This window comes from Mytilus galloprovincialis, chromosome 13, assembly GCF_965363235.1.
Source record: "Mytilus galloprovincialis chromosome 13, xbMytGall1.hap1.1, whole genome shotgun sequence".
In the NCBI taxonomy this organism is placed as follows: domain Eukaryota; kingdom Metazoa; phylum Mollusca; class Bivalvia; order Mytilida; family Mytilidae; genus Mytilus; species Mytilus galloprovincialis.
Genome location: NC_134850.1, coordinates 10,497,865 through 10,510,454, shown reverse-complemented (window position 1 = coordinate 10,510,454; position 12,590 = coordinate 10,497,865). Strand labels below are relative to the sequence as shown.

Below are 12,590 nucleotides of genomic sequence, written 5' to 3'. Positions count from 1 at the left end.
GTAATGATTTGTATGTTCCGTATGAGGTGCTAACAAAAGTAAAAAAAAATGTACTTTGTTGCTAATCTGTCCTCTAAGATTTTTTAATATGTAACCTTATAGAAAATACATATTTTTCAAAATTAGATATAAAGTTCAATGTATTATTTTCATAGTTTTTTTTATGGCCCAGAACAAAGTTGTCAGGGCAATATAGTTTTACCCTTGTCTCAGTCATTCTGTCATTCGCTCATTCCACAACAAACCATTACACAGTCTTTTTTTCTAAACACTTTTAGATATTTGGCTGATTTTTGGTATGTGAGTTAACCATGATGAGTTACAGATCAAGTTTGAGTTTAATTTTTTGCAGAAATTTCTGACTTTGGACCCTGATAAATTGTTGAAAATCACAGTTAAGATTTTGAGCTAATTTTTGATATTTTAAAAAAAATACAATCCCAATTCAACATCCCAAAATTTTGAAAAACGAATTCCTGGATCCTTAAAGGGTCAATCTCGAAATCTTAAGCTTAAAAACACATGATCCCTGAGACCCAACAAAGGTCCTATCCCACCTCATAGAAAGTAGGGGTAAATGCAAGGTTTGTCTATTATTCTATTATTATGAAATTTGCTATGAAAAGACTTTGAATATTTGCATACTTTAAATGTTAAGGTATTGCTATTTTAATTGCAACATATGAATTATTGAATAACAAATAAACATGATCTACAAATACATGTAGACCAGACATATCTCTGTGTTAATGTTTCTTTTTTTTTTCTTTTCAGAAATCAAGTTGACCAAGCATATAATATCAAACAGGTAGGAAACTTACATAAATAATAAGTTATCAGTTTTCATAGGAGCTCAGCGGAAAATATATATTTGGGTGTTATCTAAAATTCATTGCATGCTTGATTAATTCACAAATCTTTTTGAGGTGGGTTTAAACATATTTTATTGTTTCAAATGACAAATGGATCAGACACAATTGAATTTTGCATCTTATTTACTGACTTCTCTCTGTGAAGTTTAACTCTAAAGTTGATCATTGGACTCTAAAAGTTGAGTTATATTTCAATCATCTTGTCCTTTCTGATTCCTTCATTGTTTCTTATCGCCCCACTGTTGTATGTTGATTCATCCTTCTGTTGTCAACACTATCAATAACTCAAAAAAGCTTTCAGCTGAATTTTCATGAAACTTTGGTGAATTGTTGATATATAGAGAATAATACATGGCAAAATCCGTATCATATGTCGTATCATCCCGTGACATCAATATCAGCCCAAGGGCCTTTAGGCCCGAGGGATGATATTGGTCGAGGGTGATACGGCATGTGATACGGATTTTGCTATGTATTATACGCTTTATCATATATTTCAACAGAAGAGTACTATATTATATGAACTGTTTTCTGATCTCGATAGATTAGCACTGGGTTACCTTCAGTTCTGCTTTTGTCTTGGTTCAAAGCCTTAAAATAACTGCTTATACAAAGCACCTGGGTTACCTTACCATTTGCCTGCTGCTGTTTTAAAAATATTTTGTTTATTATTGTATTTATTTGAGTGTTTTGTATTTTTTATAGTTGCATTTAGTGTGCCAAAAAATATGCAAACTTGATGTTCGTGACGTCACATACAATATGAAAACTTGACGTTCGTGACGTTACATACCAAACAATGACGTCATTAAAAAAAAATGACCTATATTTATGGTCATGACAATATGCGTAAATGTAACAGCCACTATGTTCCGCCAGTTACTTTGTTCCGGCGGAACTTTCTAACTAGTTATTTCGTTCCGTTGGAACTTTTCAACTAGTTGTTTTGTTCCGAGTGCAGTTGAAAAGTTCCAGAAAAAAGTAGCTAGTTGAAAATTCCCGGAACAATGTAGCTAGTTGAAAAATTCTGGCCGGAACAAAACAACTAGTTATATCGTTCCAGATCAAATCAGATAGTCAATTTATTCCAGCATATCATAATAACTGTTCATTACACTCAGTATAAAACCCCCTGATCGCCCAGCTGGCAACAATTAATATTTTTCATCCAATGTCTATCCTTTTAATAACCAAAACCCAGTAGGACAACTACATTTTTGATGGGAAGTCATGATTGACACATGTATTACCCATTCTCTAAACATATTTTCTTATAGATCTCTTTTTAAAGCTTCTACGATAAATTCATTGTTTTTACGCTTTTGAATCTGAATTGCTTCAAAGATACATCCCAGAAGAGAGTTATTACAAGTCTGATTTTGACAAATACATGTCAACACAATGTGTTCTTTTATGAAAAAACGAAACTCAAAATCTCATAAATAAATAGCATTAATATCTAGTATAATAACCAATCTGTGATGTAATTAGATGACACAGTATTGTGCAATAGCAAGAAATTTTCAATTGCACAGTGACAATATTGTGCAATAGCAAGAAATCTTCAATTGCAAAGTATTGTGCAATAGCAAATATTTTCAATTGCACAGTATTGCGCAATGGCAAGAAATATCTAATTGCACAATATTGTGCAATAGCAAGAAATTTTCAATTGATTGGAGTTATCTTTCTTTGTCCAGAATAGTAGTTGAATCAACTTAAATCATTGTTTTATACAATATACAATGTATATTTACTTTTACTACCAACTGATAAATTAAAACCATTCAGTGATAACAAGCACCTTTTGGTACATTTTAATATTTTATGATGTATTTAAATGAGTAGTTATTGTTGCAAACTCCATTAGAAATTTGAATTGAGATCAGTTTTGGATAAAGGGAAAGGGGGATGTGAAAAAAAAATGGGGGGGGGGGGTTAAATTTTTTTCATTTTAGATTTCATAAATAAAAAGAAAATTTCTTCAAACATTTTTTTGAGAGGATTAATATTCAACAGCATAGTGAATTGCTCAAAGAAAAAAAAAGTATTTTAAGTTCATTAGACCACAATCATTCTGTGTCAGAAACCTATGCTGTGTCAACTATTTAATCACAATCCAAATTTAGAGCTGAATCCAGCTTGAATGTTGTGTCCATACTTGCCCCAACGGTTCAGGGTTCAACCTCTGCGGTCATATAAAGCTGGGCCTTGTGGAGCATCTGGTTGGCTCATATCTGAAACCAAAGCATTAAGAGCAAATTTGTCAGAAAAAAAAATGTTTTTAGGTCATTATATATTTGGTCTGAAATTTTCAGACCATTCAGGCAAACAATTGTTGGGTTGCTGCCCCTTAATTCCAAATTTTATGAAAATTTTGCATGTTATTATCTTGAATATTTTTATAGATAAAGATACAGTGTAAACAGCAATAATGTTTTTGCAAAGTAAGACCTTAAAATAAGTCAGCATGACTTAAATGGTCAATTGACCCCTTAAGGAGTTATTGCCCTTTATAGTCTATTTTTAACAATTTTCATAAATTCTGTAAATTTTTCAAAATATTTTCCACTAAAACTACTAGGCCAAGTTGATTAATGATAGAGATAATTGTAAGCAGGAAGAAAGTTCAGTCAAAAAAGATCTACAAACACATCACCATTACCAAAACAAAATTTTGTCATGAATCCATCTATGTCCTTTGTTTGATATGCACATAGACCAAATTGAGCAACACCCACATTTATTTTGTGACAAAAATCTATATTATGTCAAAAATTTTATCACAATCCAAATTCAGACAGTATCAAGCTATGTTCAGGGGTTGACCACTGTGGTCTTAAAAAACTCTGCCCTGCGGAGAACCTGGATAAAACTAAAAACCCTTGTTATATGATGTTGTTGTTGTTGTTGTTGTTGTAGTGACCAAGTGACATTTTCAGAAGAATCAGAAAAGCAGTTGTTGGTTTGCTGCCCTGTATTAGTAATTTTAAGGAAATTTTGCTTTTTTTTTCCAGCCTAGCTCGACTCAGGGGTTGTGATCCGGTGGCTACGACGGCTGTGGCATTAGCTTACTTCTTAAAAGCTTTATATTTTAGAAGGTGGAAGACCTGGATGCTTCATACTTTGAATATACATATGCCTCATTTTTCGAAGTTTCTGTCAGTCGCATGTCCAATGTCCTTGACTTTATTTCATGGTTCAGTGACTACTTGAATAAAAAGTTAAAAAAAATTTTAATGTTAAATTCTCTATTATTATAAGTTATAGGCTAACTATATTTGGTATGTGCATACCTTGCTAGGTTCTCGTGCCCGTCAGACAGTTTTCACTTGACCTCACCCTCTTTTCACGGATCAGTGAACAAGGTAAAGTTTTGGTGGTCAAGTCCATATCTCAGATACTATAAGCAATAGGTCTACTATATTTGGCGTATAGAATGATTGTAAGGTGAACATGTCTTGCTGGCAGGTGTCATCTGACCTTGACCTCATTTTCATGGTTCAGTGGTCAAAGTTAAGTTTTTGAGTTATGGTCTTTTTTTTCTAATACTCTATGCAATAGGTCAACTATCTTTGGTGTATGGAAATATGTTATGATCTATATGTCTGTCGCGCAGGTTAATTTTGACCTTGACCTCATTTTAACAGTTCATTTCTCAGTGTTTAGTTTTTCTGTTTTGGTCTGTTTCTCTTTAACTATAAGCATAAGGTCAACTTTTTATTTGTTGTATGGAAGTATTGTTAGCTGTACATGTCTGCCTGGCATGGATCATCTGACCTTGACCTCATTTTCATGGTTTATTGGTCAATGTTTATTTTTGTTGGTTAATTTTATAGTTTATGTGACAGTTGTGGTAAAGCTTTATACTTAGGACTATCAACATAATATCAATGATAAGTAAAGAAAGAGGGACATTTCAGCGTGTGCACTCTGGTGGTTACTATCTTGAATATAAATATAGATTGAGATGAACTGTAAACTGCAATAATGTTCATCAAATAAATCATAAATCAACATTGAAAGCCAAAAGTATAATGGTTGCAGTATTTCATGCATCAATTAAAAAAAATTATCTTAACACAGACTCCTCAGAGCCTCTATAGTTATTTAAAATGCTGCTTATCTATGTTGGGGCCTCAGGTAAGATAAGTTATGTAGCTTTTAGTGTACAACCCTCTTAAATGAGGTATTATTGTTTTTGTTTGCTAAGAAATGAATATAAATTTTAACAAAAAACACAATTGATTTTTTTTGTAGGAAAATTTTCCACCTGGTGACAGATTTCTTAAATCTAAATGTGCAGGTTAGTTTTTGAGTGAAGATCATCAATGCTGGAAATATTAAGTCATACAAATGCATGAAATTTTTCTCCTATTACTTCAACAGAAAAAAGGTACTTTTACAAAAATGTAGGCTTCTTTCAAAGGCAGATTTTGAGCATAATTGAAAGGTATAAGATAAAGTTCATTTATAGGAAAATACAATGTATAGTGAAATCCTATATTAAGAAAAACAATTGACTTGGACCTGTGAACCCCCTTAATTCATATTATATATGAAAAGTAAATGTTTATCATTGTTTTTACTATAAGAATGATTTTTGTGGATCAAATCTGTCAATAAAATGGTTTGCCTTTGTTTCACTTTCAATGTGAGCTTTTCTCATCACTTGGCATCTGCCATTGTCCCTCCTCATAGTCCATTGTCATATACTTATAATAAAACTTTTATAGAAATCTTTTCCTCTAAAACTACTGAGACAAAATTAAGCTGACATGGTTACAATCATCATTAAGGTATCTTGGTAAAAAAATTTGTTAGATGATCCTGCCTGCCAATCAAGATGACAGACATGGCTAAAAAAAGGACATAGGAGTAAAATGCAGCTTTTTGTAAATAATTCTGAAACTAAAGCACTAAGTTTTTAATGTAAATTTTTAACGATTTTTTTCGTAAACTTTTCTTTAAAAAAATTATTTTCCAGCAGTTAATTAATCTACGGGCCAATTAGAATTAAACTAAGCCACAATGCCATCCAACTAACATGGCAATCATGTCTGAATATAGTACATAGGGATTAACTATTGAAGTGTAAGGGAAAATTGTTAAAAAAACCCAACAATTTCAAATGGTCTTAACTTGAAAACTAATTTAAATAATGATAAGGGGTCTTCAGTAAGTATTGTCTAAGTCAAGATACTAGTGGGATAACCTTTTTTATTTTAATTATTAGGGTATCTTATACTATTTATTATGATTCATAACTCATTTTACATGATTTACAAAACCACAGAAGATTCATGTAAGCGACAAGAGCTAGCCTCTAATTTTAAACAAAAATTGCTATTGTTGAAGATGCAGGTGAGCAAGCCCACCTTGTTAGAGACACTAGTTCCCCTGCTTCATACTTATGTGTTTGAATTTAAGATAAGAAATCAACTAAATATTTAATCTCCATGTACAACAGAGGTACCACAAGCACCTGAAAATTTGAAGGTGAAGACGAGGACCAATGACAAGTTGACTTTGGAATGGACAAGGCCAAAGGCAATTGGCGATTCAAAGGTTACTGGGTACAATATTTCCCTGAAAATGGTTGATTCTGATGACTGGAAAAAGATTGGACGAGGCAGATCATTTGTCACCTCCTATACCATTAAGAATCTGAAGCTGGACAAACATTATGTATGTAGTGTCAGTGCTGAAAACAAAGTTGGTAAAGGACCAGCAGCCGAGGTAGAGTCTCCTGTTGTTCAACATCAAAAGCCAGGTGAATTGAAGTTCTGTCTGAGTTCATTCAAAATTAAAGGCTGAATTGGATTTTTTAGTTCCTGAGTGATTAAGTTAATTTTATTTTATATATGGTTGAAAACATTTTTGGATTGATTTTGGAAGTTATGGTCCAAACTCATGTCCACGTCGTTGTGAGCATTTGTGTCAGATTATTATTTAGTTATAAGACCATTGGTTTCTTGATAATAACTTAAGGATGTACTTAGGTGAGGTTTTGGAATTTGTGTCAAATGTTCGGACTCCTTGGTGTTTTTCCATATAATACAATGTAAAATATTTTGCCCCATAACACCCATTTATTTTTTCATGTAAGACTTAATAGCTCATGAAAGTTCATTTACCAAAATTTTAGAAGATTCTTAATTTTCTTTCTTTTGTTTTGAGACCTAATAATACCAATGCAAATATAAGGTAAAAGTCTGAGTCAGCCTTTTCCCGCCATTTTTTAAATCTCAAATATCTCGAAAAAGAGGTCCATGACCTATCAATATTTTTAGCTTATTTTTATCCTTAATTGATGCTCTATCAACTTATAGTATCAATTTTAACTTCTTAATTTATTAATTTTCACCTAACCTCACCTAAGTACATCCTTAAGTATTTATAAGAAAATAGAAATATATGAAATTTTAAAACTAGGTTTGAAATCATAAAAGGAAGGCTGGGATTTATTTAGGGGGTTTTGGTTCGAACAGTTTATGTATAAAGGGCCAAAAAAGGGCTAAAATAAGCATTTTTATAGTTTCCAGAAAATAAACCGTATGTAAGTATAAATACAATCTTACTGAAACTGCTAATTTAAATTTTTCAGCTATTTTTTGTGTGAGTTTCTACTACTGTCCGACTATAACATAGCTCTTTTCTGTGTACTTTTTGTGTTGAAAACTTTGATGCCCCACCTACGTTCGTCTCTGTCCCGCTTCAGGTTAAAGTTTTTGGTCAAGGTATTTTTTTATGAAGCTGAAGTCCAATCAACTTGAAACTTAGTACACTTGTTGCTTATGATATTATGTTTCTAATTTTTAAGCCAAATTAGACTTTTGACTCCAATTTCAGGGTCCACTGAACATATAAAATGAAAGTGCCAGTTTCAGGTTAAAGTTTTTGGTCAAGGTAGTTTTTGATGATTCAATCAACCTCAAAACTTGGTACACATGTTACCTTTATATGGTATGATCTTTCTAATTTTAATGCCAAATTAAACTTTTTACCCAATTTCCCGGTCCATTAAATATGGAAAATAATGTGTGAGTGGGGCATCTGTGTACTTTGGACACATTCTTGTTTTCAGGCAGTTTTGCAGTGCCAAACTATATGTATCAACTGGTTGTTTTACAGTGAAAGTACCTATGTGTAGTTACAAGTTGGTCTAATTTGCTGATAACAAAATCAATACTTATACCAAACATAACAATGTTTAAAGATTTAATTACAGTGTTAAATAGGTAACCTTGAAAATATGAGCATAAGTTTATAAGTATAACAACCTGATAATGAACATAAGTATAACAAACATGAACAATTCCACATTGTCATAAGTATAACAAATATGAACAATTCAACATATGTCATAAGTATAACAAACATGAACAATTCCACATGTGTCATAAGTATAACAAACATCAGGTTGTTTATTTTAAGGGTGTTTATCATTATACTATAGTTAATCTATCATATTATCATGATTATTGTTCAAGATTTAGGCCATACTGGTAATTTAGACCTTTTGTTTTACAGTGAAAGCTATTGAGAAAGCCAGAACAAGCAAACAATCTATCAAAGATAAGAAAGAAAATGAAGCGCTATATAGTGATGTAGTCAAAAAGAATTTAACTAGCAGACCAACAACAGGTAAAAAATGATTGAGAAAATTTAAATAAATGGGCTTAAATAAGTTATATTTGAATATGCCTAGTCATATTCACTCTGCTAGTTCAAGATAAAGGACCAGTAATGACCCATCAAATTGTGCAATCAAAAAGACATCAAAATTTTCATAGGGAAGAGTGAAAAAAGGACATATGTTACATGATATAGATATGTTTGAAATATATAAAGTTATGTGAAATATATAGAAAAAGACTTGATTAACTCATATATTTTAAAGATTGGACTTTTAACCAAAGCCAAAAATTTGAAAAAAAAGGTATTTCATTTCTGACTGTCTTAGGAATCCAGTGAAGTAAAACAATGTTAGGCTTATCTGAAAAAGCATCAAAATTTGCCACAAATTTATATTTCCTTTACATAACTGTTGTAGCAATATATTTACAGTTAATGAAGTTTTCCAATGTTCGATCTTGTTTTAATTTTGCAGTTTAATTAGGGAAGATTTCAAAATCTTGATCAATGCAAGTATGTCACTAAAAATGGTGGGTTGATAGAAATAAAACTATTGTTTGTGCTGCAGGAGCTTAGAAAGTTTGAAATAGGATCTTTATCAATTAAGAGATAAAAAGTTGCCATTCAATGTTTTGGTCAGAAATTTCCATGTTTTCTATAGGGACTAGCCTCGCTTTAATGTACAACATTGAACCCTTACAAAACATTAAAAAATAAAAGCTGTTAGACTTTAGAGAAATCTTAGACCAATGCACTGGTGCAGTGAATGTAAACATGGTATCAGTATATAGCTGGGCTGTTAATAAAATTGAGAAAGGTAATGGGGAATGTGTCAAAGCGACAACAACCCGACCATAGATTAGACAACAGTCGAAGGCCACCAAAGGGTCTTCAATGTAGCGAGAATCTCCTGCAACCGTAGGTGTCCTTCAGCTGGCCCCTTAAATAATATGTATACTAGTACAGTTATAATGGACATCATACTAAACTTTGAATTATTCACAAGAAACTAAAATTGAAAATCATACAAGACTTACAAAGGACAGAGGCTCCTGACTTGGGACTGGCGCTAAATTGCGGCCGGGTTAAACATGTTTATGAGATCTAAACCCTCCCCTATACCACTAGCTAATGTAGAAAAGTAAACACATAACAATACGCAGGGGTGTGGAAATATTTGTTGTGAGCACTTGTCCCTGGGCAAGTAAAACAAAAATTTTACTTGTCCAGAATTTTTTTTACTTGCCCTGATGATTTCAATAAATATTGAAGTATTTCTTGTTAGCTAATATATGATTCTTACTTAGCACTGTTGTTCATTATAAACACATGAAATTCATTTGTTAATATGTGTAAAAAATTAGGAAATTGATAAACATCAATGGGACAAAACCTAACAGCAAACCAACCAATGAAATGACATGTAAAGAACAATTTTGCAGCAGTTTTTTTAATAAAAATTGTAGCCAGTAGCTACAGATACTAAATTTGAGGACAGTGATTGAAGAAATGTAAACTGAATAATAGATTAACTATTTCTTGATTAATATTTAATTATTATTGTATTGATGGGCAATTAAAACGTCCCTTCTATTTACCACTTGACAACAAATAATGTTGACCTTACATCTATAAATAAGACAAAACTTAATTTATTTTCCGAATTTCCATAGATAGCCAGGGTCAATCTGATATCCACGATGTCTGAAATTCTCGCTTCTGGTTTTTTTTTTAAATACTCTGTGTCCTCCATTTGCATTTAAGGTTTTCTACTCGACTCATGACTCTTTTTGTCTTGCTTGCCCAGCTTTTTATTAAGTACAGTGAAACCTGTCCAAACCGAACACCCACGAGACTTTGCGTTTTGTTCGGTTTTCACAGGTGTTCGGATTATAGAGATAAACGGAAGTTGACACCAAAATAATTTTGGCACTTACTGACACGGGATTATAGGTGACACAATAGACGACAAATTATTTTTGTGTTGATTTAAATGTAAATGTAAAAAATATAAGTAGAGATGATCAACGTTTTGCTTCATTTTTGTTAATAAATCAAACACAACTCCGTCAATCACGCTCGTCGTTGTGAGATGTCCGACAAAGAGAAATTTTGCTTTTGATAATTATTTTCTCATCTATAATTCACTGACTAATTCAGGTTCGCAGACGCTTTCAAATGACGATTCCGTAGTTGAATCTGGAATGTCATTGTACACACGAGTTCTCCACTTAACCTGGTCACCTGCTGATTGATACTTCGACACACGATAAGAGTGAAACAAAAGCAGGGGTCCAGTTTATTCTCGGACTTTATCGTTGCTGAATAGCTAACGGAAGTCTTTGGGAGCATGTGTATCAAATATATAGGGCCTCTAACGAGAATCCGACAATCGAAAGCCATATACCTTGTTGTGTTGCATGACTTCTTAATCCAGTGAAAAGCTTTAAAACTATTATTTAATTAAACAGTTTAGCTACAAAATGGCAGTTGCGAGTTTGTGGTCGTAATTATTTGAGTAACGTGCATTTAACTGATCTGAAAGTTCCTTCCTTGTCATTATCGGCCATGGGGGTAGCTGACCAGTTTAACATTTCTTTACAAAAAATTACTTTAGACATGGACACAAACATGCTAATTAATTTGTAATAACAACTCACCAGTTAATTAACCTCAAATACCCTCTGGGATACTCTGTCTTCCTGTGTTTGTTTAATTAAATCATGCAAATAATTAAAAATGCTTTTTTGTTTTGATTGCTATTGATCGATTTTGACAGGTAATTTTTAAAGACAAATTTACTAACTAGCCTTCAAAAAGCGTTCGGAATTCGGTGTTGACAGGGTTCGGTTTTGTCAGGTTAGATTAACGTTAATTGATAGGGAAATTTTTCGGGACTTTGAAAATTGTTCGGTTTAAACTGAAATTCGTTTTTATCAGGGTTCGGTTTACCCAGGTTTCACTGTATTTATCAATCTGAATCTCGATACAAAATTTAAAGAAATGACACTTCCGGTAAATGATGGATAAAACCTAATCGACAATCCCGGGTCAATGGACAAAGCCAATGCAATGTTACGCGACTCTGGTTCGCATACTTATTTTTATTTATTTTGGTTATTGATCTATTTCAGGTATCATGTAATATTTATCGTCATGAACATTGATGTTTTTACTTGCTGAACATTGGTTTCTTTTACATAAATTAAACATCTTTATACGTTTTGAAATTAATTTTATGTTTTTGTTGGACTTTGTCTTGTAAATTTTTTTACTTGTCCACCGGCAACCAAGACAAAAATAATTACTTCTCCGGTTGTTCAAATGGCGAGTCAGGCATAGCATTTCCACACCCCTAATACGCACATTAAAATTCAGTTCAGGAGAAGTCTGAGTCCGATGTCAGAAGATGAAACAAAATAAGATAAATAAAATGACAATAATACATAAATAACAACAGACTACTAGCAGTTAACTGACATGCCAGCTCCAGACCTCAATTAAACTGATTGAAAGATTATGTCTTCATCATATGAATATCAGGCACAATCCCTCCCCTTAGGGGTTCAGTATCATACTATCTAACTGTGCACCACTTATTGCGGAACCTGTTTTTGTATTGTTATGAGTTACAATTTATGACAAAAATAAGCAAAGACCCATCGAAACAACATCTGATAAACAAATTTAATAATACTTTTAGATATTTGGATGATATTTTGGCTCTCAATAATGACGACTTCAGTATGTATATTAATGAAATTTATCCTGTTGAACTTACTTTAAATAAAGCTAATACTAACAATGACCACTGCCCTTTTCTCGATCTTGATATCTATATCATTAATGGAAAGCTGAATACTAAAATTTATGATAAAAGGGATGATTTTTCATTTCCTATCGTTAATTATTCGTTTTTAGATGGTGACGTTCCCTTGTCACCATCTTACGGTGTTTATATATCTCAACTTGTACGATTCGCTCGTGTGTGTAACAATGTTTTAGATTTTAACGAGAGAAATTTATGTATTACTGAAAAATTATTACACCAGAGTTTTCGATATCACAAACTAGTCAAAA

General features: G+C 32.3%; 1 long non-coding RNA gene across 1 annotated transcript in view; it reads left to right on the top strand.

Annotated features, from left to right (window-relative positions):
* LOC143057048 (uncharacterized) overlaps positions 1-6,637 on the top strand; it is a 30,160-nt gene extending 23,523 nt beyond the window's left edge. The window contains exons 2-4 of the long non-coding RNA XR_012972615.1: positions 775-808; positions 5,133-5,178; positions 6,343-6,637. This is a non-coding gene — a long non-coding RNA (uncharacterized LOC143057048). The remainder of the gene's footprint in view (positions 1-774; positions 809-5,132; positions 5,179-6,342) is intronic.
* The last annotated feature ends 5,953 nt before the right edge of the window (positions 6,638-12,590 follow it).